The following is a 27,686-nucleotide window of genomic DNA, read 5'->3' as shown; positions in this document are numbered from 1 at the left end:
GTGCATTGCAGTAGGTCTTTTCAGATGTTCCGAGCTGTTAATGTCACTTACACAGCGTGGTTGCTTAGAATGGGGGGGAAAAGTTGCGACGTGCTGTGAACGCTGTCGCCCACAAAAACTAATTTAACTTTCTGCCACAGTGGTTAGGTAACATAGCAAACACTTTAAAAACTGTGGCTGTCTATTGTACAAGAAGTGAAGCTCATTATGTTTGCTTTTTGCTGGAGTGTCAGAGATGTTGATTCAACTCAGTCATGTTGGAGAGCTTTGTGTTGTATTATGTTTACTGAAGTTATTAGCTTTGATACCCGGGGTTGAGACCTCAAAAAAAAGCTTTGCACCTCTGAACACCCACACAGGTGATTTCACTTACTCTGTCTGATTAGACCTGTGCTCAGGTTGAAGATGGGCCGGAGCTTTGATGGGAACTTATGCTGCGTTCCAGGCAACCCGTAACCCGTGTTTTCACAACCTTCTACCCCTGAAAGTGCCCTAGAACGGCAGTCAAACCCGTAACTTACTCCCTGTGAACTCGTACGAGATCGTTGTACTCCCAGTTACAGTTTTTGACGTCACACACACATAAACAACAATGTCGACTCCTGTTGATGCTGTACAGACGCCGGTGATTAATGGTGAGAAATAGACATAAATAGGCAACGTAAAGTAATTCCGCACATTGTAACAATACACGTACGATTGTGTACTACTACAGGTTATGTTTATTAAAGGAAGCCCAAAATGTCGCCAACTAGAAATCGCTAGTATCAACTAGTGCTAGCGAACGTCCATGTTAGGTAGCCGCTAGCTAACGCTAGCTTGAAGGGTTTGTCGTGACTTTGCCTGGAACGCTACCTAAGTCGTTAGTCGTGACTTGAAGTCGTAATTTACGGGGTAAAAATTGTGTCTGGAACGCAGCATTAGTATGTTGCAAATTTCATCTACCAATAAGAATGATAAATCTGTAGTTTGTCCTGCCCTATATTTTAAAAACATTATAATGACTGAAAATAACTAAGGAAAGTTAGTAGCTATATTAGGTGATTTAATTACATAAGAATAACTCACTGGAACAGAAGTGAGATGCCTCACTCTGTAGCTAAAACAGAGAGCTCAACACACAGGGTGAAAAGAGGAGATGCAGCAACGTGCACCACAACAAAAATGAAATTTAAATAAAAAAAAAAAAAATTAAACCATGTAAATCTATTCTGATATAACCTCTTTATACAATTATGAACCTGAAAATGAGCATAATATGAGCACTTTAAAGCCAGAGAGGGCATTTCCCTAAAATCTCCATCAGGTGGTGCCAGAGATATTTGGCAGTTGCTGATTACATTCCTGTCATACTAAAGATTCCGATTGGTTATTTCCCACTGATTAGATTAGTTTCGTTAAGTGAATTTGTTTGTCAAGGACGGTGTACAAAGACATTAAAGAAAAACAATATATCAGATTTTCCATCAAGTTTCCATCTGCATTTTCTGGGAAGGTTGACACAACACTAGTACTACTAATGTAATTAATACAAATACAAGTTCAAACTAAAAATAATAAATTAAATCATAGATCCAAATTTCAACCATTACACCCAAACCTATGCAATATAAATGGGCAGCATGTACACAGTTTGTGTGAGCCAAAAACTCTAGAGAATGATTTAAAACAAATACACTGTATGTAGCCTACAATAGAATAAAACTAAAAGGTAAGCATAAGCAATTAGTTAAAGTCATAGAAAACAAACTGTTAACAGAAAGAAAGAAACAAGCCAAATAGAGATGATGGTGAATTTACAGGTGATGTTGTATAATGTGTTCTGGTTGGTCTGCTCTCTGTTGGTCACTGTGTGTACTAGAACTATGAGGATGAATAGTAGTACAAAGCACATTAGAATAAATAGTGTATGCATTTAAAGTCGGACATTAAATATAGAGGTGGATGTATGTACAACTATTGCACAATACGGGCAATAACAGGCTGTTTTGAGTGAAGATGGTAGAGTATGTGAGAACTAAAGGAATAGTATGTAAGCACAGTATATAAAGGCCCATATATACACACAGCAACAATAGTTACTGCTGGGTGTCGTGCAGACACTGTAGGGAGACATTCACATGTCTGAGTTTACTGTTTATGAGTGTCATGTCCTGTGGGAAGAAACACTCCTTGTGTCTGCTTGCTTTGGCGCAGAGTGCCAGAGGAATTCACATATGTTTTGGCCAAGGTGTGAAGTGTCTGTGATGAACAGTGGACCTCCACTAAGGGAGTTTTTCCTTGACTCTGGATCTTACAGCAACATTGCAATTTTTTGGGACACGTGCTATATCTTCACCATATAGGAACTGGGTTTTAATTCATACTGTATATGTTTTGTTAGTTTTTTAGAGACTTCAAGATGATTTATTATTCTCATAAATTCAAGCTATTAATGCCTGCCTGAACAACCACGTGTTTTTATAAGAAACGGTGCCAAGTCATGAGGACTTTCTCTATCCACAGTATTTACTCACACACACACACACAAAAGAATGAATACTGTGTAAAACAGTCCTGTGTAAGATAAAAAAATAAATAAAAAAAAGCAGGGCAATTAATGCAGGCCTCGATACTTCACAGCAGTTATCCATCAATGAGAGAATGATAGAAATACTAAGAGTAATGACTGTAACCTCGCAAAGAAAAGAGGAGCAAGAAAGTGGAGGGTGAAGGAGTTGCAGAGAGTGAGAGAAATTAACAGTAGATGAGTCTCATTAATATCGGTTAGCTGTCAGCTACATCTCTCACAGCTCCTTATAACCAGACGGCAGACAACACACACTGCCCGGGAGACAGAGGCCAATTTGATGAGTGATAGATGAGGTGAAAGGGAACAAATGCTGTCTCTCTCAGTCTATTTCATTGAGAGTGTGTGTGTGTGTGTGTGTGTGTGTGTGTGTTTGGACCAAAGACAGAGAGGGATCCTCTCCAGAGGAAATAGCCTGACCCCTTCACCTCTCCTGAGTTAGACAAGTTGGGAGTCACTTGGGATAAGACCTCCAATCTCTTGGTCACTTTCAACTACTTACTTACAATTCACTATACTGTATGTCTCTGGTGTTGAAACGCCCCCCCCCCTCCCTCACCCAGCTCCCAACTGATCACCGTCTGGTTCTAACTTGCCCCAGAGCTCTGGCCAGAGAGAGAGAGAGAGAGAGAGATGGAGGGGAAGATGGTGATGACGGAACAACAGCTGGCTGCCAAAAGGAGGTGAGGGAGGAGAGAGGAGGCTAATAACTGCTGTGGCTGCTGCAAAAACAAAACACTCTGACCACACTTGGCTGCTCTGGAGTAACCACATCATCTCTAAAATATCAGTTTTTCAGGAACCAGAAAAACGTTGGGTTTTTAGGTTGAGCGCCATTCATTTCTTAAGCATAACAATATGAAAGCTGAAGCTACAGAATGACCTCATTGTCCTAATGTGTGTACACTGGCAGGCACGAGTGTATTTGGAGTTCAAAATAAACTCATTTTCTCATCTTTCTGTGTGTAGACCATGTTGAGGACCTATAGACACCCCCACCCCCCTCCCCCCTCCAGGCCTCCCATGTCCTTTCCACTTAACATTAACCTACAGTCTGGCGTGCTTTTGTCTTTGTCTGGCCCGTCCCTGCAGGGTCTATGTGCATTATTACCGTGCCATTGGCCTCATGTGGAGCGTGGGGCCAAAGGCCGCCTCCATCGGTCCATTATAATTCACATTATTATGCATTGTTGTTCCCTATTACTGTTAATCAACTCAGCCTCAGGGGAAAGGAAAGGTCTGGACGTTTAAGGGTTACTGGGAAACTCCGGTCTAGTCGCATATGGAGTCATGGCGGGATGTACAGTACAGTACAGCGCAGTGTGTGTCTGTGTGTAAAGAAGGAAAGTGGAGTTGTTTTTCCTATAGACTATATAGGGAATATGCACCCTCACCCCTAAAGCTCTGGTAATCCAGGATCTGTTTTCAACTGATAGCGTTTAAATGGATCTGCACAAAGAGGGTGCAGCAGACGGGCCGTGAGGATCATCTGGATGCCAGGGGGAAAACATGCTGGCATCCCTCCATCTTCTCTCTCTGGCTTTCTTCCCTTCCCCTTTTTCATAGTCTGTCACTGCCCATGTGGGTGCCCAACGTGGGGGGAAGGGTGATGGGCAATTGACAATTTCTTGGACCCCCACCTCTGCAGCTTCTCGTATTTGCACTGATACAGACACACACATATACACAAACAATGTGTTAACCCCTTTCCTTTACCCAGTGACTGTGTGGTCACTGTGACTCATCCAACAGTGCATCATCTCATTTTGAGCCAATAGCTTCTGAAAGTCTGTCTTAAAGTCAGCCTGAATCATCACCATGAGTAAGTCAATGTTGCCTTTTTGGCCTGAGGACCCTTTGTCACAGATTGCATACTCTACATATGTCTAAAAATTGAAATAGTACCAAATGCAACACTTGCTGGGCGTTTTAGTAGGGACAAAGGTAAAGTAAATAAGGAGAATAAATGTGCATATAAAGGAGACCTGCAAATAAATTGCACACAGGTACTTTATTCCAATTGACCAGTACATAAAAAATAATTACAGTAAAGACAAGCCTACATGTTCTTTCACATTATGCCACGACAAGGAGCCAAAACTGTGCGCGGCACTTTCACTTGGTATTGGAAAACAAAAACTTAAATATAAACTTTAAAATAAAATATGATATATTGTGCACACACTTGAAATGGGTGCAAAATATAATAGCTACAGAAATCTTCTCAGTGTCCCTCCATAATAACAATGCTACCCAAAATACCGTTACTTGGTATAGATCGAGGACAGTCTCTGTAGAGCCTCAATGGCCTGTTGCTTGAAAAGTGATGCATTCTGGGTATGAGGATGGTTATGTTGTTGCTAGTGAGTCTTTTTTCTCTCTCCAATGATGTGCAATACTAAGAACAAATTGCCCTCATAGTTCTAGCTATTTGTTGCTGGTGAGAACCATGCTATGGGAGCCGAGGCAAGTAAATGTGTTTTCTTCTGAAGTTTAGAAAAATCAGCATACACGCTGTACCATTAATATTAACTACTGCCAATTAAAAGAGCCCTTTGTGCTCAAATGCACATATATACTGTCAGCAAACCTCCCAACAGTGTAAATCTGTGACCTCATTCTTGTATGTCCTTCAATTTACTCATCCCAACAACTCCATCTCTCCTCTTGGGTTATATTACAGTCTCTTTTACACAGCAGAGAGAGTTATCAAGACTCATCTCTCTCTCATCAGTTTTCATTCCCTAATTCCTTCAAAGGGAATGCCAGTTGAGAAACATGATGGAGAGATGTGAGGAGATAGTTCATTGTTATATATTCTGAGAGGAGAGATGGTGAGAAAACTCCAAACTCCTTCAATATCCTATTTATTCATCTGATTTATTTTCTTCTAAGATCTGCTCAGTTGCTAGGTTTTAGGGTGGGTTTGAGTGGTATCCCCGTGGGGGAATTACTCAGAGTAAATAAAATATTGCCTACAGGTTGGTAAAGATCAACTAGAGCGGATGTTTCATGCTGACGAATATGCCGAAACAAAGACACACAAACCCTACGCCATTAACGACCCCCCCCCCCTTGCCTGCTTCCTTTCATAGATGCTGACACACTTAGCAGCCGGGTGTTATGTTGGTTTAATTCCCTTCTCTTCCCCTCCTTGCGTCTGCCTTTTACTCCACTTAGGGACCTGTGACTAAATGGATTTGCATCTCTCTTCCCGCATCATTCCCAAAGGGGTGTCATCCCTCCATCTGCGACAAAATGAGGGGGTCTATTTAACTTAACTGAGACAGATACCAGCGCACAGAGCGGAGGTGTGTTTATGCAGTCTGTGGCACTGCTGACTCTGATGTACCAAAAACACACTGAACAAACACACATGGATCACATGAGGGCCCCCCCCCCCCCACTCGACACATTCACCTCCATTCATGGCAGGCGCCTCCATTCAGAAGCTATAAGCCCAATTAGCACCTGCCCAGTCCTCGCAGGCATACCAGGCCTCCTGCTACACAGGAGGTGTGACGCTGAGAAATGCTCCAGCTGAACCAACAGGACCAGCAAACACACTCAAACACACACACACACACACACACACACACACACACACACACACACACACACACACACACACACACACAAACACACTTGAGAGGCTTGTCAGGGGAAAAACTTCATTTTATCTGTTCCCTGTCACTTGCACAAGAAACCGAGACTCCTTACCCTCCCGCCCTCTCTGTCACACACCACACTGAACGTTATATTTGAAGTTGATCATGCACATTCAAAAATGACTATTTAACATAAAGTGTGTTCATCTTTTGACATATAATGAACTGCATATACATTCGCCAGCCACCACACCTTGCTGGTACTGGGTGGGACCCCCTTTTTTCCTTCAGAATTGCCTTAATTCTTCCTGGCATAGATTCAATAAGCTGCTGGAAAACATTCCTCACACATTTTGGTCCATATGGACATGATAGCATCATTGCAGTTCTGCATATTTGTCAGCTGCACATCCATGATGCGAATCTCCCGTTCCACCACATCCCAAATGTGCTCTAAACAACCAGTTTGAGATGATTTGAGCTTTGTGACATTGCGCATTATCCTGCTGTAAGTAGACAGAAGATGGGTACACTGTTGTCATAAATACTCAGGTAGGCTGTGCCATTAAACAATGCTCAGTTAGAACAAAGGGGCCCAACGTGTGTCAAGAACATATCCCTCACACCATTACACCAGCCTCAAGCATTGATACAAGGCAGGATGGATCATTTTCCACTTTTTATTTTAAAGCTTTTTCTTTGATTACATTTTGTATAACTGATGAATACTTTATTAATGTTGGGTGAAACAGCGCATAACCTGAATTGACTGTATACTGACACATGATCACACTACACAAAAGCATGATGGAATATATTTATGTGAATATGATGACAATTAGACCACATGATCACTGTTTATGATCATGACGAGGAAGAACAGGATGATTAAATAATGATGACGCTGACAGCAGTCATTGTTATCAATACTGATGCTACTGTCAGTATTAATAAAAAGATGGAGTTTCTGAGCACAAGGCAAATTCCACATAAATGTAACTTACTGTGGCAATAAACACTTTTCTGATTGTGATTCGGATCCAGCCAACAAGCCAATACATTTTACTGTGTCAGATTCTGAGACTTGCTGACATGACCTTTGGGGATGACAAATATCTTCCACTGGGAGGAAACCTTTCTGCATTTTAAGAGTTATATCACAAGCAATGAGCGATACGTTCTGGAGCCAAAGCCTCCTGTGTATAATATGAGTGTTTTATGTTACAATGTTAGGTTTAGGGTAGCCTATTTACCATAATTGATGCATACATTCACGTAATTGTTCATTTTTATGAATGGCTTTATTTTTTCAATTCGTGGTCTGCATTAGCCAGGCTACTTAAAGTGCTTGGCACTTTGATCAGCTTTGGAGACATGGTATCATGCAGTTGGAAATATGATAATTATGGGTTTTGGAGGAAGCTTTTGTTATATTTGTCTTAATGCTTGTTTCACTGTTTTTTGTCTTTCCAAAAATAACATTTAGAAATTTACAAATATTGAATATTCAGACTAAATATCAGCCATTTCTAATTTTGTGTTTCTTGGTAGGGTTTTCTACCCTGAAATGCAATGAAAGTCACGGCGAAAAACTAGATCTTGAAATCTGAAAATCAATGCCACAAAATGTGCTACTGGCCTTCACAGTAGACAAATGTTGCTATTTTCTTTCATAAGCCCCCAAGCTTTAGTTGAACCCAATATTTTATGACACAATCCACGTCACCCTCTCTCCCTGGCCATCTTCATCTCTCCTTCTCCCTGTTCACTTTTTCCTAATCTCTGCTCCTCTGGCATAATTTCTCTCTCCTCCTGTTAGAGCCACTGTCCCCCTACCTGCCTGCCTGTGCTGGTACAGCCCCCCTCTCTCTGCCTCTGTCAATGTATTTTGCCCTTATAAGGAGAGAGCACAGGCAGACTGTACTAACCGCGTGAGCTCAGCGGGGGTGTTGCAGGGGCAGGGAGACCAGTGCGACTGTAACGGCAGGGTGAGATGGGAGGAGGATGGAGGAGAGTGGATAGACGGGTGTGTGTGTGTGTGTGTGTGTGTGTGTGTGTGTGTGTGTGTGTGTGGGAGGAGGTGTTGAGCTACCACACTTCTATCAATGACTCCAAATAAGACGACAGAAATAGGCATAGGAGAGGAAGAGGTGGGGTGGAGGGGGAAGAGGGGCTGGAGATTGGAGAGGCAGGTGAATGTATCTGTGAGTGGGGATGCTTGTATGGTATGTACAGCATATGTATGTATAGTAATGTTAGTAAGTTACTAAGTGACAGAGCACTTCCCAGCAACATTTACCTTCCATGTCAAAAGCAAAAGTCGGTCCACACTAATAATATACATTAACAAAGCTCTAATTTTCTTGATTCTGACACTGTGAGTAGTGACTGCTTGATGCCAGCTCTCCCGCTGCCCACATATTCATCGATATGGAAGTCTAACATTTAGCTGGTGAGAGTCATGGAGGGAGAGTGTGGGCTACAGTACGGACGTCTGTGGTGCAACGTGACTGGTCCAGGCTTCAGATGTTCCGTCCTTTGATAAGAGGAAAAAGACAACATTTGACACTGTGAACCTAGTCATGCAAAATAATAACTTATTTAAAATTGTTAAAAATGTTCACCTTGATTATCTTTTTTTTTAAAAGTACTTCTATAGTCAAACTCACAATGGACAGTTTGAAGAAGAAAAAAAACCCAGATAAAAATAGATGAAGTAAAATCAGACATGTCGTCTCTTTTATTCCACACCTACCCTACCCACAATGCAACTAGACCGCCGACCCTTTGGTTGGAGATTCGGGTGTGTAATGCTAGTAGCAGCTAATGTAGCCTGGAGCCGGCAGCCTGAAACAGAGATGAGGAGTGGGCTACAGGAGGTCTGGTAAATCACTCCCAGATTATTGTCATTTTCTAACTTGCAGTCTTCAGCTCCAAACGATGCTGACTCAAGTGACATCACAAAAGGCAATATAATTCAAGACTTCACACAGCTGCCTCCGAAACCATAAAAGACAGTCTACAACTGATTCAACATACGCAGCAGTACTTCCCAAGACCTACAAGCAGACTTTGATGTGTAAAAGAGTTCCCCTTTAATGGAATAAGCATAACGCAGTAAACCCTGAGATGTTTGTTAAATGTCATGATTTATTGGAGCATGTCAACAATGTGGCTAGAATTCTTTTGGTTTGGACAGCTTGACTGCGGATGTCAAAGGTCACCATGATGGACTGTGACTGCTGGTTTTTACATTTGTTCCTTTAGACGGGAAGAATTAATATCAAAATCAGTTAAAGGGGAACTATGTTTCTTACAAATGAAAAGCACAAATAAACGCAATAAAATGCATCCTTCCACAATTCAAAACACTAAGGGTTTGGCTGATGCAACTTTTCTTTGTCTGGTATGACCAGTAGCTTATGGTGGCTAATGTAAGCTAAATGTAGGTAGGTATTGCTGACATTACTAAGTGAGTTCATTGATGATTCTTTTTTTCTTGTGCTACTATTAGACTTTATCTTTTGGCATTTACCATTTTTCTCAGTTGTCACTTGTGTCTACAGTGATTGATACAGTCTCACTTTAATACAAACCTACTTAAAGAAGCCTATTTCATCAAATTATCTCCTGTTGCAATTTTAATATTCCTTAAAAGTGATTACACAAATAATCAAGTCATCTTAATTTAAGACCAACCAACCTATGATTTTTTGTTGAACTTATCCATTTCCTTTCGCGCTAAAATATGAGATTTTTGTATAGAATTCTCCTGAAATAAATGATTTTCTCACCCCAAGTTGCTCTTTCACTGGTGCACTTTCATTCTCCTCATAATTCATAAAGCCTGCCTTTATAAAGAATAAACTCATCTGAGGACAGGCTCACACACCACAGTCTCTGCCATTCATGCAACGGCAAGCAGGATGGGCTGACCTAAAAAATAATAGACACTATATAAATAATCCAAGGTGCTGGTTGGCAATAATGCTCAGGTATTAATATTTCAGCCAAAAAAGACCTCCATTTCTGGCTTGCACTTTCACATATTGCAGGTTGGGTCTCGAGAAGACCGCTTGTCGTCTTTTGCACCGTATAATCAGTTTGGACAATCAAACTGAAAAAGCTTTCAATTTCACAGCTGATACAATGTTAAAGGAGAATTTAACGTATTATCATATGAAGGGCATGAAACAGAGACTTCTGTTCAATTAACCAAGTTAATGAGTGGCTTAGCAATCATTAATTCATATTTATGTACTGAGGGACTGTATACAGTAGGGATCTCTGGAGGCAAACTTTCCTTAGAAGCTTATGCAAATTGACTTACTCACCATCCTCCCTCAGTATCCTTGGAAACGAGTCATGTATTCATGCTGGGCTCCTTCAGTGCAGAGCCGCTGTCTTTCAGAGCAGGTGATGATCATGTGTCTCAGCCGGGGTCTGCAGTATCTGCTGTTCAGTCTGACACACACACACACACACACACACACACACACACACACACACACACACACAGAAAGACACTGGTGTGAGTCTACCCTTAACAGCATACAGAATTGAATTTCACGGTGTGGTGAGATGTAAACAGTTTACCTGTTAGCCAGAGTTCAGTCAGTCAGGAGGGTTCAATACAAAGCCTCACATCAAAGAGATGTTTATTCACAGGCAACAGGTAAAGCTCACTGTCCTCTCTCTTGTTTCAAAGAGAACATCTGGTCCTGTGCATATTTGAGTCATTAGGGGTGGCCCTGCTTGTTACAACTGTAAAACTGGAGTATTTAATTGTTTGAAAGCCTTCCAGATACGGATGCAGTGAGTAAATGAATGATCTCAGTCTATGTCGGAGTCATTTTCCAAAGGAGAGAATGGCTCAGGCCATCACATTTACTGTAAACTGCTGTGCACCAACAGATGCCACCATTTATGTGCTGCCAAAGCCTCAAATTTCAGGACATATCCTCAGGACCTAATCACTGAACAGATCGGTGCAAACAGCTTTATAATAAACTACCACTCAATGAGCTTCAGTGACTCATGAAAAAAATGTCTGACGTTGGATCTTTTCCATTCCTCGGCCTTATCTGACATCTGACAGGTAGGGAAACTCTTCATTGCTAAATATAAAGCTAAAAACCTCTTATAGCACTACAAAATGAAGTGATCACTGTTTTTCCTATTCTGCCTTTCCCTTCTTTATCTTGGTGTCCGTTTCATCTTTGTGGAGCTCAGTTGCCAGCTAACAGCAGGGTGTCAACCACTGCAGCACCATGTTTCTTCCTCTCTGATGGACTACAGACGGCACAGGTGCATTCTGGTATATGGAGTTATTTCTTAGAACGTGTGCCTTGAGAGCATAAATGCTCAAATATGTATGTATGCAGTGGTTGAAATATATTGTACCTATATGGGTTTTTTCAATATAACATGGTTTGGTTCATATTTCATCAATTCTGTGGACTTTTCTCATTTGTAGAAGAAGATCATGTCTGCAGAGTTAATAATGTATTATAGCAGGGAAGTTAAGGTCAAAACAAAACTAATATTTTCACATGATTACAAGCCGCCGATCTGAAGCTCCACTTCTCAGACACAGCTTCAAAAACAGGAAGAGCCATATTTATTGGTAAACATTAAACTCTTCCTCTGGTTTTCATTTAGGTTTAGCAGACAGTCTTGTTTCTTATTATCAACATCATATGCAAGGCTTTTTTACGTCTGAACTGAATTATTTGACAAATTAAAAAATGTTATGACAAAATAGTGAACGTCAAATGTGAGAGAAGGGCACTACTAGCTAACTAGTAACCACTCAGCAATTCTAAGTGGTGGTATTATTAGCTACTAGCATGCTAGTTATAGCAAATCATCATACACAGATAGTTACTAACCAAGGCCACGTGGGAGCCACGTGGGAGCTCCCACGACAATTGTCTTTTGACACAACAACCTGTTTAAATATTAATAACGCCCTCAGTGGGAAAAGTTCATCGACTGGACTCCTCTCACTGTCCCCAAATACACCTCGCGTAACCTGATTATACAAGGGCACCAGGTGTTCCAACCTGATTCTGCCCTAAATTTGGCTGAAATACAAACTGTGGTTAAGTATCACATGGCAGCATGTGGCCTCCAGCTCTTTTTCACTGTTTCAGTCCCCCGGGTGGCCTGCAATCAACACTGATCTGGGCAGAAGACCACCAGACAATAGACACTCTATAGAGTCCCCCCCCCTTCCCCTTCCCCCTCACACACACACACACACACACACACACACAAACACACATGTATATAACGTGACCAGTTTAGCCATGGCTCATTTAACCATGCCCTTATGCCGGGCAGTGACCCTAAAGCAAGGGTCTCTAACAGAGTTTTCACCATACCAAATTCTTCATGAATGACAAGGACCAAGAGGGAAGGACACACACGCACGCACGCACACACGACAGCAGTTACCTAACCTGTTATAGTAAACGTTTCATAAATGTGAGCTCATTTATGCTCATGGTTGCTCTGTGCTGTTCTTACTGTCTTACAGTAAATACAAACAGCTTCACACTAACGCTGCCTCTAACCGCAAATAAAGTGAATTTCCTTCCCCTCTGCAGCACAGTAGCAAGAGATGCTCAGCAGTCACCCACACAGTTTGCAAAAATACCCTGCTGCACAAACCTTACTCACCATGATTCACTTTCACACTGTATGGACAGAAAAAGTCACTCTGCTGCTGAAACAATGTCAAACACAATACAACTCTGCACCGCGCGCACACACACACACACACACACACACACACACACACACACACACACACACACACAGAGTGGCGCCCCCTCCTCTTATTGCCAGCAGGCTAGTGGTAGATGTTCGTCAAAGGGGGAGGGGGTGTTGTGAGGACATGTCGAATGTGTGTGTGTGTGTGTGTGTGTGTGTGTGTGGGGGGTCTTTGTGAGCGAGCGTGGTAGGAGGAGAAGGGGAGAGGGAGGGGGACATAGCGTTCTATTTCTCATAGACCAACAGCTGCTGTCTTTAGTGCAGAGAGCGCGAGAGGAAGAGGGAGGGCTGTGTGGCGTGAGGCATTGCGTGTGCTCAGTGTTTAGGTGAATCCACAGCCCTCTGGCTCACAAGGATAAAGGAGTCTCTCCAAGAAAGACAGAGAAAAGCAACACAAGGACTTTTTCCCCTTCTTGTTTTGCATCCTCTTTCTTCTTTCTTCTCGTTTCATTCTCTCTCGAGCCACCAGCGGCTGGTGTCACTTTGTGTCCTTCTCTTTTGTTCCCTGCATCCATCTGTGTTTCACCCTCGGTCCAGAGAGACGGAAGGAAGAGCAGTGTCAGAGGCATCATCCTCCCCTCCTGCACGCCCAGCCGGTAAGCTGAGCCAACGCTCTCTTCATTTTTTCCTCTACGTTTTTATGTCTCACCATCGCTCCATCAGTTTAGATCCGATAGTGAGAAGGGGCTTCACAGTCACACCCTGCACCTAAAAAGAGAGGCTGCAAGCTGGCTTTGCAGGAGGAGGAGGAGGCTGAGGCTGGAGGATGGATGTCGGTTAGACTCTAGACTAAGGCTGGTGGCTGACTGGTGCTTGGTTGCAGAGGGGTTTGGCTGAAGGATGGTGCTTGTGCCTGTGGGAGGAAAGGACTGTGGAGGACTAGCATGGGTCAGGATCCTGGGGGGTAGGGAGGGAGCGGTGAATTTGGTCCGACCACTTCAAACCCTGTGGGGCTGGTCAACTGGGGCTTGTCCTCTTTCACTGCAGTGCTTAGCCAGAGCGGCACGGCCAATGCCACAGTCATAGTCACACACATATATATAGGCCTATATATATATATACACACACACACACACACACACACACACACACACACACACACACACACACACACACACACCTCAGCAAAGAGCCATTCTTCTGTGTATTAGCAGGAATCAATCAGGAGAATATGGAGCCCACATTGTGTGTTTGTATGATGGTTTGGTCACAGGACATACACTGTGACCTAGAACCATCACATCACATGCCTCCTCGCCTTTTCAGCTCCATTATCACAAATGCAGTATATCAGGAATTCTTAGCATCACTACAAAACGTGTCCAATATTATACAGTGAGTTAGGTGTGTGTGTGTGTGTGTGTGTGTGTGTGCTTGTGCAAGCCGTCTCTGCAAACAGCCTGCTAAAAACAATAGCCCCAGATTGCACTGCTGATCAGAAGGGGTGGGTGCATGCGACTAGAGTGGAAAACAGGGAGGAGGAAAGGAAAGAGGGAGAGGGAGGGAGGAAAAAACTGAATGGAGGGATGGATGAATGAGGGCTATGGCTTTTCAGGAGTGTTTGGTCATTTCAAATGTGACAACCTTTCTGCTGGAGGAAAGGGTGTACATGAGGTTGTTAGACAGAGCGGGAGAACAGAAAGGGTGAACTACCGTGCGACTCTGCAGGTCTTCTTTGTGTGTGTGGGGGAATGAGAGAGCGATGGATGGAGAGATGAGTAAACAGTAAGGTGGAAAGAGAAAGCATGATAAAGTACTGTTGGTGTTTGAGTGAGAATGGGCAGGTGGAGGGGGAGAAACAGACAGGAGAGGTGTGTAATTGAAAGATCTGGTCCCTGTCTATCCCTCTCTAATCCACTTACTCTGTTTATAATCCATAGGATGATAGGAGAATGATTTACTGCCATGACTTTTATGACACACACACACACACACACACTTTGGTTTGCAAGGAGGTCATGGTGTAACCTACAATGTAATTTTGCAATACATCCACAAAAAATAAGCAGGTATGTCTGATCCTCTCTCTTTTTTTTTTACAACATAGCTATACATACACTTATTCATATACAGTATATATGCACAAATATATTTACAGATACATTTATCAATACACATTAGAGCTGGGCAATATATCAATATTATATCGATATCGTGATATGAGACTAGTTATCGTCTTAGTTTTTGGATATCATAATATCGTAAAATGGCATAAGTTTTGTCTTTTCCTGGTTTTAAAGGCTGCATTACAGTAAAGTGATGTATTTTTCTGAACTGGTATCGATATCGAGGTATTTGGTCAAAAATATTGTGATATTTGATTTTCTCCAGATCGCCCAGCCCTAATACACGTGTATGTAAATGTGTGTGTATTACATATACTCATATATGCACAGATACCATCTAAAATAACAGTACTGAATGTCATACATCTTGTCTATCTATAAATAGAGACAATATATGTTTTATGTTTGTCATGATTTATCACTGTCATGTGAAACATGCTTACATACACTGAGTGCCATAAAGGTTTCACTGTACGGTCATGAATCAGAGAATGCAGATTACAACCCATTTGAGTAAATGGCAAGGTGCACTGAAACAGCTAACAGATCTGTGTGTGTGTGTGTGTGTGTGTGTGTGTGTGTGTGTGTGTGTGTGTGTGTGTGTGTGTGTGTGTGTGTGTAGGTTTCCTTTTTTTCAGTCTAAGATGGAATGGTTGGTGGCTGCGATGGTATTTACTCTGCTGTTGCTAGGACACTCCCTTTGAACATTTTAACCAAGCCTTTTCATTGGCCTGCCGCGATGATGCAAGATTCCCTCATCCCAACTCTTTCCTGAGTGCCCATAGAAACATGCCCGTCTGCATTTCCTCCTCTCTCCTCGCTCCTTCTCTGTCACTCTTTGTCTCACACCCCCTCTTCTCTCTCTTTTTCTTCTGTCTGTCAGTATCTCTCCTTGTGCTCTCTCTCTCTCTCTCTCTCTCTCTATTCATCTCTCTCGCTTGCGCCAGTAACTCGTTAATTCATCCCTGCTCTCAATATTTCATTCTTTCCAAGCCCCTCCGATCGGTTTCTATCACCTCAGTACATTCTGTCACTTCCTTCGTCCTCATCTAGTCCAAATGTTCAGTGCAAAATGGTGTTGACAGCATGTGCCGGTGTCTTCCAGCACTGCAAAATCATTCTGTCCTGCAGTCTTGCAGAGGATTAGTGCTCTGTGTGTCTCACAGTGTCCCATTTCCTCTGTCCATATGAGGTGCACTATCTTATTAGGGTTGTTAGCATGTGTCAGGATTATCAGGTTTGACAAGGCGGAAGACAGGAAGGGGGGTTGGGGTGTCACAGTGGAGGATGCTCTCTTTATATTTTTCTTAATGTACATCACCTCAGTCTTTTCTCCTCAACAATATGAACCAATATTGTTATGTTATTCATGTCATAACAGCAATTACTCCAAGTTTACCGCTAAGCAATATTTCCCATGATGATTCCCATGTATTTCACGCTACAGATATGTGTAATCTTATGACTCCAGCATGTTGGTTATTACATGTTGAGGGACTGGGAGTAGAGAATGGCTATGTAAGGGTTAGAATGAATGAAAAAAGCAGAGGTCGGGTAATTTTTTTGCTGCTTCTTACCGTATTTGTCACCACTGAAGGAAGCACTGTCAACAATCAGGTGTAATGATGTGTAATGATCTGCCCCAGCCTTCACTGAACTAGACATGGCATCGCACCACCGACAGTCTGTGAATGAGGCAGATGAGTGACATGTACAATGACACGGAAATGTGTGCAGCTACTCCTAAGTGTCATGGTTCACGCCTGAAAAAGTGTTTTGTCAAAACATTTTGACACTAAATAGATGCCTAAAAGAGCATTTCAAAGCCTGACGTGTAAAATGTGTGAAAATGTCTGTAAAGTCACAAGGACATGTGCTGCTACTTGCATTGTTTACTGCTAAATATCTTCCTTATACAATCTCTTAACATCCTGTACGTGATTAAATAGTGGATTGTTGCTCTTTTTTTGACTTGAAAAACCAAGTGCATTTAATCCTTTGGTCAAAATACAACATCATCCATATGTTTGTCCACGTGGCCCAAGTGATTTCCTGAAAAATGCCTGACAATCCACACTTAATCTAAACACTCTTAATCTTGTTGACTGGCCGTCCCATCTGTCCGACAGTAACATCTGTCATTCAAACATCTGTCACTTAAGCTTTCATCCTGGCTGTTGATGAGCCTTTTGTTTTCACTGAAGTTCAGAGGTCGGATCAGACTACAATAGACGTTTCAGAATTTAAGATGGGATCCTTCTCCACCTGGTAATCTTGTGGTTTTTAAGCCAGTATTGTTAGAAATCAGGGATTACTCCCTCAGAGCAGAGATGATCCTGTTAAAGGGTCACAAGGTGGATAAAACCTGCAGAAGGTTATATCTATGCAAGTATATTCAGTAATTACAACTTTTTTAGAGAGCTGCTGGCAAAAGAGAAATTGGGGGTGTTGCCTATGCAGAAATTCTGTTTCACATTATAGGTTTCTTAAAAATGTGCTCATTCACTTTCTTGCTGAGGGTTAGATAAAAAAAAGATCAATACTACTCTCATGTCTGTCTGTTAAATATAAGGCTTTAGTTAGTCTATATCCTTCGCGTTCCACTTCCGGGATTGCTCCGGTGCAGCAGGAAATTCCACCGGATGCATGTATTTTCCATTTCCTCTCGCTTTCTTTGTGTTGGAATTTTAAATTTGCTGGATTTATGAGGACTATTGTTGACTGCTCCTCAGATCTCTGCAGGGTAAGTTGAGACAGCTAGCTAGACTATCTGTCCAATCTGAGTTTTCTCTCGCACAACTATTTTGCAGCGGCTGTGTGAGTTTAGCGCCGCCCATGACGATTCTGATTGGTTTAAAGAAATGCCCTTAAACCAGAGCACGTTTTCCTCCCATCCCTGAATGCTACATGGAGTAGCCAGACCTTCCTTCAGCGGGCTTTGGAGGAGGGTCTGGCAAAGCTAGACTAGGCTTCAGTAAACAGCAAGTTAGCTTTGCTTAGCAAAAAGACTGGAAACATATGGAAACAGCAAGCCTTGCTCTGTCCAAAGTTAACAAATTCAACCTCTAAAGCTCATTAACTAACACGTTATATCTCGTTTGTTTAATCTGAACATAATAAAAAAAGAATTTGTTTTTAGAGTGGGCTTATGTGCCAAACTATTTCTTGGTTAACGATAAATTCCTGAAGTCTCTGCTGGTTGCCTGGCAACCTCAAGGTGATGAGAATACCTTTTACACTTTGTTTTTGTACGGAATATACAAATAAAATTTAATATGTTAATTATAGAGCTTGCGAGGTGCTGGTATGTACTGTACAGATACGAGAGTGACACCGATCTACTCACCTAAGCATATTTTCAAAATGTTAAAAGGACAAATGACTTCTGCTTTCCAGAGTAATTTCATGTGAAAACAAAATCAATCTAGTTCTACTTTCCACTTGTTTTGAAATAAATTAGACTAAAGACTCAACACTTGATTAAAAATCTTGCCTAACAAGATTAGAAATGAGGGATTCTTTAATTTAAGACGGCTATGAACCAGTGAGAAAATAGATTTAGGAGACATTGAGATTTAATTCACAGTGACAAGGGAGCCAAGATCTGATAACTCTTTCATCATATTACCTAACTCTCGATGTTGGATGGCACTTGTGGAAACTACTGAAAAGTCTTATTAAACTCTGTTATCATCCTTGTTACGGCTGTCCTGCTGAAACTCTTTGAAATGTGTGACATTACATTCAGTAAGACAAAGAGACGGGCCACAGTTAATCCTCTGCTGCCTCTGTGACTTTACTTCTAACCAGATATGACTTGGCTTGTCAAACTCTCTCTTTCTATGGCAATGAAAGAGGAGATGGTGCATTTCTGCATGTAATCAGATTACTCCAGATCTGCTTTTTGAGGACTTCCTACAGTGTCATGGCCTGTTGATGATTAGATCAATTGCTGTCCACTAATGTCAATGAGCAGAACAAATGCCCGCCCTCTGGTCATATTTAAGATCAATAACCCAAATTCAATGGGAACGTGAAGCCAATTTAGGCTGATGGAGGCCAAATTCAGCAGAGCGGGAAGAGTGCAAGCGAGGAAGAGAGGAAGTGAGACAGTATTGCAATTAGTGTGTAATAAGTGAAGAGGCAAATCATCTACTTAGCGATGGCATCTCAATCGAGGCTCCGGCTCTCTTAATAAGTTCTGATGGATAATATAACTGTGTTCGGTTACTGAGGCTCAAGGTAAATACACTTACATGAGAGGAGTACTTTGACTATCTAACATAAATGACAGAGTGCATTTAGTCTAACAGTCATAGTGTCAAGGACTATGCTGCTGATCAAGGTCTCTCTGTTAAATCTCTATCTTGTCTTCAGTTGACCGAACAGCGATTTTGCCAATAATAGTTTAACAACAGTAACCAAGCACAGCATGTCTGTCAAGCGCTAGTAAGAACCATACTGTATCAAAAGACTTGGTCTTTCTTTTTTTTTATGCCTTTCCAAAACCAAAAACACAAGATCGAAATCATGGGTGTACCTGCTCCAGTGTAAGCTGCAACTGTTAGACTGTCCAGCTAACTAGCTTGCTATGTAGTTGTATTGCTAACTTGGTTACTTCCACAACCCAAGACAGTATGTCATTAATAAACATGTTGTAGGGTCCCAGGCTACGTTAAGGACTGGGACATCCATTGTGTAGAGTAGCCTAATATTGACCTACAGTGTGGGAGTCCTGAATGATATCATAGTCTAGGCTAACGTTAGCAGCTCTTTATTGGATTTCACACTCCAGCAACCCCGGCCAACATAACTAGATAGCATCAGGGTGCGATTTGTGAAAAAGCAGAGGGGAGGATGTTTTTTGATCATGCACAACAACAACAAAAACATGCCAGAATTAAATCCACCTTTCAATACCATGGATATAGTGCCACTCGGCCAGGCATGCCAAAACACTTAAATATCCACTTCAATATTCAATGGAAAATAATCTCAAAATGAAATAGCACAACGTGGTGTCAACATAAAACACAGCGCTTTCAAGTCAGACAGCGGAGTTCACGTCACGGTGAAAACTAAATACTTTCACCCAGGAAACGCTCGTTCCTTCCTCGGGAATGTTTTAATCCAAACCACGATCTTTTTCCTACTGGCAGTGCCTGTAGCCGTCTCGCAGTCACCTATTGGCGGCTAAACAACTGCTGCTGTTGGCGTCACCGAGCTCTGTAGCGGCTAAATACAACCAGCATCCGTTGCTCGGATTGTATCGTTCTATTGCACTATAAACTGTTCACGTTACAGCGCTTTAGTTTAAAATATTTCTATTTAGGTATATTATGGTCTATTGGTGAAGTATCATTGATAACTTTGAGGGGGTGGTGGCGGTACATTTTGTCCCCACCGGGGAACAAATTATTCTGCAGAGGCAGGGATATGATGAGCAGAGAGCGGGAAAATCTTTGATTTGTAGAGTGAAAGGGGACATTTTATGCTCATTTTTAGGTGCATACTTGTAGTTTGGGTCTCTACAAGAACATGTTTACATGCTTAAAGGTCCAGAAAACACATTATTTTCTCTGTTTTAGCGCCTGTCACTTTTTACAATATGGGACCTTTAAAAGTGAGACATATTTTTTGAAAATACTGCCAATAAAGCATAAATATAACCACCATAACCTCTGTGTTGCTTGCTGTCTGATCTTACTATTGTCCCTAATCTGTACTGTATACTACTACTAGGGCCAACACACTGCAGCAAAAACAATGCTGCTCCTTTATTTCTATATCTTATACATGGATCATCAACTGATGAGGATGATGAAAAGCCTTACTACATATTTCAAGTAATAGGATAATATATATTTATTTAATCAAACTGAGATCAAGATCTCATTTACAAGTGAGACCTGAGTACAAAATGAAAAATCATCGTTATCGCTGTAAACTGCATGTGTCGTCCAAGAACAGAAAGCTTGACAAGCATAGCAACAGTAACTAAGGAGGTTGGGGCCTTAGTGATCGGGCAATTTCCATTTCAGTATCATCACTGTATGTCTTTGTATGTTTCAATCTGTTTCTGTATTTGTGTGTGTGTGTGTGTGTGTGTGTGTGTGTGTGTTTTGTCCACATGTGTGTATGCCAGATCTGCCGTGGGCACACTGGGGGGGGGGCTGGCAACCATGCTTGTGTTCAGTGTTTGATCAGGCCTTTGAGACAATACACATAGATTCTCTCTATTTTTTTTCCTTTATGTGCATGCACACACACACACACACACACACACACACACACACACTTACTAATTAAGTCAGCATGAGCCAGGGAGGATTCATCTACTATATAAATATCATTATCTTTTACATCAAACAACAAAGAAGCGAATAGGCATGTAACTCAAAAATAAATTACTGGACAGAAATAAACCACAAAAACAGCCAAGACCTCAAACTTTCACACTAGGGATCCACCAAAACGTCCCAAATCGTTTTTTTTTAAGTTCATTTTCATCCTGTTCCATCAGTTATTTATTTCTCTGCGTCAGCGTGAGCCCATACATTACATCACAGCCAATTTTCTATTTATATTTGAGAGCTACTGCTGCTATTTTGCCCGTCCCAGTGGGAATGGGAATAGTGTAACGCTGCATCCGCTGCCATGTGAGACACACTGCAGCACAGTGTGACGGAGCATCGCCTCTGTCAAGGACATGTCAGCTCTTTCCGGTACGTGAAGGGTGGGCGACTTCGACGCACCGAGCTGTATTTAGATTCTAGGTCACGCTAGTGTCAGAGGTTACACCATTCATTCATTTTCTGTGGTCATGTACTACGGCACATGCTGTGTCCCAATTCCACACAAGTAATCGTAAACAGTACATACAAATGTAAACAGTTTTTGCTGTTACGTTATATACAAAAACTGACTCTACTTTACTTTTAGACTGACATTAATAAAGTTTTCAGTCTTTAGTTTCTTCATGTGAGTGGCTCTCTGTTGAGGTTGTTATTTTGCAGTGATCACGCTGACAGGATTTTGGGTCAGCTGTGATATTGGTTGCCAGGAGCAGTTAACTTAAAGTTCTCACAATGTAGAACTATGTCAATTTAAGGGTTGTTATTTTTATGAGTCAGCTGCATCGACATCGTCCTTGCACGTTGCCATTTTTCTGGCAATGTCTCTGTCATCATTCTTCTGGCTCTGGTGCAGAAAAGATGATGTTGCCATTCTTAGTCCCACCTACAAAGTTCTGGTTGGATCATTTGTCAGCCGTCAACGAGCACAACACCAAACCTTTTGGAATTGCTGAAAATTCCAATCGGATATGTGGCCAGTAACTTAGAGGTCTACTTTATTGTTTTGTGCAAGAGAAACCAAAAATGTGATACTCTTTTTTTTTGTTTTTCAAGATCCCTCTGGAGCTTTCTTACTATTCTCTATTTCTATTGTGATGAAAAAAAAAATGTACATTTTACAAGCATGTTTCCAGCCACAAAAAAATCTTTACAAACAAAAAAAGCCTTTAGTAGCCTATGGAGTTGGAACACAGCTACAGAGACACAGAATGGAACTGTATAGAGCACAAGAGGGAATTTATATTTCTGACCGCCACACAAACAAAAGATATAATTTTGTTAAAGGATTGCTGACGTGGTGCATGCTCGCAGAGAAGTAAGCAGGGAAGCGGTCAGACAGAAAGACAGACAGACAGACAGACAGACAGACAGACAATGAATGGACTGAAAGAGTGAAGGAGAGTTGAAGGAGAGAGGAGAATCACAAGACAGTGAGACGCCAGGGTATGAGAGTTGAGTTTAAACTGCCTTTATGTACTGTTTTATAGTAGTCCTTGTCGCTCACTCTCTGTTTTACACTCTCTCTCTCTCTCTCTCTCTCTCTCTCTCTCTCTCTCTCTCTCTCACACACACACACACACACACACACACACACACACACACACACACACACACACACACACGCTACAATTCAACTCAAATCAAATCATCTAGCACTACATTTTATTTTCATCCCAATTAAATTAACTTCATATGTAAACACACACACACTGCCCTGACCCATATAACGCAGTGTGTAAGAAGGTCCATCTGGGACAAAGAGTGGCTGGCTGTGCAGATGTATATCGCTGCTCTCTTTGTTTACAGATAGCAGGGGGTCAGGGAAGGACAAGGAAAGGAGGGTGCAACAATAGTCCTAGCAGTGGTTGCAACACACAGGTATGCACATACGCACATCACGAGCCCCCATGCAAGTGTGTGTGTGTAAGCCTACAGTGTAGCGTTCCCTTTGATAGCAGCTAATTGGCATCCCACACCACAAATAAAGATAACAAGAGCTCCCTGTACATCCAATCACCCTCAGACAGCCAAAGCTCAGAGACAAAACTGTTCTTGAAACTGCAGTTCAAAGCTGTCATTTTTTAGACTCTGCTTCCCTAATGTTCAAAACACCCCTCAGCCAAATTGTGGTATTCTCATATTACTATGGCTACATAAAATATAAGATATATAGGCCTATATGGTGGAAAAAAGAATCTCTCATGTTAGACACTTTGACAATCAGGATACTGTACATAACAGATGCAAATTGCACGTTATGCATATAAACCTTCATAATATCTACACAATAGAGACATTAGAGCTCTGTCTGTAACCACCTCTGAGCAACTAAGCCTTGAAATCCCTCACTTGCTGCCCCAGTTCTCTATTTCAACCGAAAAGATGAAGCATGTTACACAATGAAAATGGATTCAAGTACAGCTTAAGTTAACGTAACGAAACATACACACTCTCTCTCTGACATTTTTCTGTCTCTCACTCTATCCATCCCTTTTTCTTTGTCAGCCTCGCAGCACAGAATCACAATGCTCATTTGCAACCACCCTTTTATGAGGCACCGTGCGCTGCTATGAACTCAGACTCAGCCAGTGTGTGTGTGTGTGTGTGTGTGAGACAGAGAGAGAGAGAGAGAGAGAGAGAGAGAAGAAGGGGAGGGGTGATGGTAAAGAATCGTAACCTCCTTCCATTTCCATCTCTCTTTTGCTCTCTCGCGCTCCGTCCTTTGCCCCCACATTCAGCCACTCTCCCCTTTTATTCTCCTTCCCTCCTCACCTCAGAAAGGGACGGCGGTATCTATAACTGTGTAGGAATGTGTGTGTGTGTGTGTGTGCGTGCGTGTGTGCGTGCGTGAGTGCGTGCGTGCCTGAGGCAAATTGGCTGTAGCATTCCATCAGCGGTCAATCTTTAGCGATGGTATATCTGGGTTTGACACTGCCACCTCCCATTATCCTCTCCTCTCCTCTCCTCTCCTCTCCTCTCTTTCTCATTTTCTCTCATTTTTTCTCATCTCCTCTCCTCTCCTCTCCTCTCCTTACACAAAACTGAATTCCAATATATGATAATCACCCAATCCGGCATCCGCATTTACTGCAATGTATAATAACAGAGTCCATTATATAATCCACCTTTTCTCCAAACATGAACTGAGTTTAGGTGGGCGTTTGGTTCACTCTACATCCTCCTCTCCCCCCCCCCCCCCCCCGCCTGTCTTTCAGAACACACGTATGAGCTGGTCATTTATCCACAGCCTCCTGCACTTGTCTCTTTAGGGAGAATATGCTGAGAACAAAGCAGAAAAAGATGGAGGGAGGATATAAAAGACACACAAACAGAGGAAGAGGTCGAAAGGGTGTGCGGTGAGAAGACGAGTGAATGAACGGCTGTATAAAAGAAGGGGCTTTGAGTGAACCGGGGGCGTAGAGAGGGGTGTGTCGAGATGGCAGGCGAAAGGTTGAGAAAGAATGAAAGAGATAGAGAGTGAGAATAGGAATCACAAGTGTTTTTTTTTTTTTAAAGCAGGATATGTTCAAAGGGCAGAACTAACATGAACAGAGTACCACAGACTCTCAATTAAATGGTCAGACGTCTCCATACAATGAGACCCTCCGGCTCTGTTCTTCATCTGTTTCTGAAGTTGCTGAAAAAGCAACTATGTTTAAAGACTGTCCCACCGATTGGACAGACTTCTCTCTCAGTGTCTGCTCACTGGAGGCTGCAGAGCAGTCTAATATTTAATTAGAAGGACACTGATTCATGACGGGGCTTACTAAGTGGCAGCGCCAATATTAAAGTCTTCCATAGATCTGATACATTAGTTTTGACTTTAAATACTTCAAACAAAAATACATGTATCAACACTGCATTCACATTCACAGACTAGTGACAAATTAAAGGGGGAAAAAAGAATACACTTGTGGAGAAACAACGAATTCCTATGCTACTGCTCAGGGCAGTGTTCGCTGAATGTGTTATTGAGTTTAAAGATGATATGAATCGTATGCTGTGGCCTTTGGAGCAATGTGTCATCTCGCATCATCAAAACACCAAATGAGGAGATATCTTTTGGAAGAAATTATGTTCAGTCTCGCAGACTTAGAGAATCATAATAAACCTTCAAGACTAGCCCTGAATCTGTTCTGGAGCATTGAGGCGGATTAGATGGACAGTAGAGATGAAAGGAAACACAAGGGAGAGAGAGATGCAACAGCGGTCCCAGGCCAAATTAAAACTAGGAACGTTGTGGTTCATTAAACCACATGGGCAGCCCCTTACTGAGACACTTTATGTTGGTGTTTCCTTTCTGGTGTTTTGATTAGACTGTATTTTAATGTATCTGTTTAAATGTAACTGAGATGAACTAAATCTGATCACAGTGGTTGCAGTTGCATCTCAAACCCACATGCCGTATAAACACAGATGGAAGTTTGAAGTTTGCGTATGGATCAGATTGAGCACTGCTGACAAAGCAAACAGGTGGCATGGAGCGCTAATGGCAAACTAAAAGCACTCAACTAATTAACAGAACTGAAAATAGTAGTCCATCAAACTGTGTAGGCAGGGCCCTGAAGCTGGAGTAAAATTATATGTCTGCTCTCAATTTGATCTGAGAAAAAAAACATTCATATTTATAACAGCTGCATTGAACTGGCTTTTCATTAACGGTACATTTGACCAAAAAACAAATTACTTCTCTGTGGTTCGAAAACATGGATGAAATTAACATTTCTGAGGGACTTTCAGTGCTGATGTATGAGATTCATATGCAGACACAATTTAGATACCAATTCACATACGTTTTAAAGGTCAGGAGGGAGAAGACTGTAAGAAGCAAAGTGAGACGTAGTTTACTTTAACTCTGGCCACAACCTCAGTGTCTTAGTTCAAGTCGTCACCTCTCTTGACCCCAGCATCCGGTGCGGTACTTGACCTTTGCCCTTTCACTGAGAGGAGAGATCAATAAGCATTAGGCAATTTAATACTTTAAGGGAACACACAGTCAAAATGGAAGTCACTATTTAAGGTAAAGGACGTGTAATTCCAGGAGTGGACGGTCTGGTTTACAACCCCCACAAGTAGGAAAGTCAATGCTTTGGTGTCCCACACACTCTGGAGATATAGGAGAGTATAGTCTATCCATTCACCCAGCCATCCAATCCACCTGATTGCTAACACTGAACGGTACCCGACTGCGTGTTGCCATGAGAATGAGAGGCTGTGTTTCCCTGGCAACTATTCTTCAAAGGCCCCCGCCTCTCTCCTGTCTGCACTCTCTCTTGATAAGATTCGATGATGCAAGAGCGGCAGCAGTAGTGTTAATAGTTACACCAGTCAGCGGGTAAGACGGCGCTGGAGTTTTGAGATTCGCACAATGATGATGAGATAAGCTTAACGAGCTTAATCTGTTATCGAAATGTAAAAATGGGAAACAAAGAAGCACCTTCTAGGTTCTCAGATTAGACTGATTTAACGTTTGGAAGGGACATGCTGATCATTTTTGGATTGATGCTTAACATCTTTTGTTTCTGACCGTGATCCGTGAGGGTTCAACTTTTGTTTTGAAACGTTATAGTTTAAATGGTATGACTTCCATCGGGACCATCAAGGGTCAAAGCCGCTATAACCTTTTTTTTTTTTTAATAATAATAATAGTTCAATTGATACCTCTAATGAGAAAGAGTCACAAAGAATTATCACCCGACTCTGCAGTTCCTCTCAGCGCTGCTGTGCTTTTTAGCTCGTTTTAGTTTCCTGTTCACCAAAACAACCACACCGTGGTTTTGCTTTGGTTTGTACTGTGTTGTCCACTCTTCACCCTCATCAGACAGCTGTTTTCAGAGAAAAAGCTCCAAAGAACAACTTTGCACCACCTGCCCAGCACCAAATGGCAGAAAGAGTTAGCGGCTAAAGAGCATTACATTCTTTGGGTGGACACAGACACAAGTTCAAATCTATGCTAATGTTTCTCTGTATCTGATAGATGTGCAATTAGGCAACTGTATGAGAAGATGTTAATCAATTTAGGTCATCATATGTTAGTGGTGTGATCTCACCTTGTTTTTGCTGTGCCCAAGTGGGCAAAATCAGTTATTGCAGGTTTATACTATAGCATAGTAACATTTTCCGATGCATTAGCAGGTTATATCTGGGTGAAAGTTTCACTGCAAAGCCAGCTAGGTAAAATCTAATAAGGTAATATCCCTACCTGAAGGTAAACTAGCACATCAGCCTAATTACTGTACATAATAATTGTATTATTTTGTTGCTCCTATGTTAATTTGTCGTTTACGGCACGTGCTTTTCTTTGCCGTTG

At 41.9% G+C, this 27,686-nt stretch overlaps 1 protein-coding gene across 1 annotated transcript in view; it reads left to right on the top strand.

The window, feature by feature from the left end:
- Nucleotides 1-13,283: 13,283 nt before the first annotated feature.
- The window catches only part of fam49al (family with sequence similarity 49 member A, like), a 32,777-nt gene continuing 18,374 nt past the window's right edge, over nt 13,284-27,686 (top strand). Inside the window, exon 1 of the mRNA XM_028597915.1 lies at nt 13,284-13,550. The gene's annotated coding sequence lies outside the window, so the exon portion shown is untranslated. The remainder of the gene's footprint in view (nt 13,551-27,686) is intronic.

The sequence above is a fragment of the Perca flavescens genome, chromosome 14, assembly GCF_004354835.1.
Source record: "Perca flavescens isolate YP-PL-M2 chromosome 14, PFLA_1.0, whole genome shotgun sequence".
NCBI classification, from domain to species: Eukaryota; Metazoa; Chordata; class Actinopteri; order Perciformes; family Percidae; genus Perca; species Perca flavescens.
The sequence above is the reverse complement of the archived record's forward strand: the minus strand, read 5'-3'. Positions and strand labels throughout refer to the sequence as shown.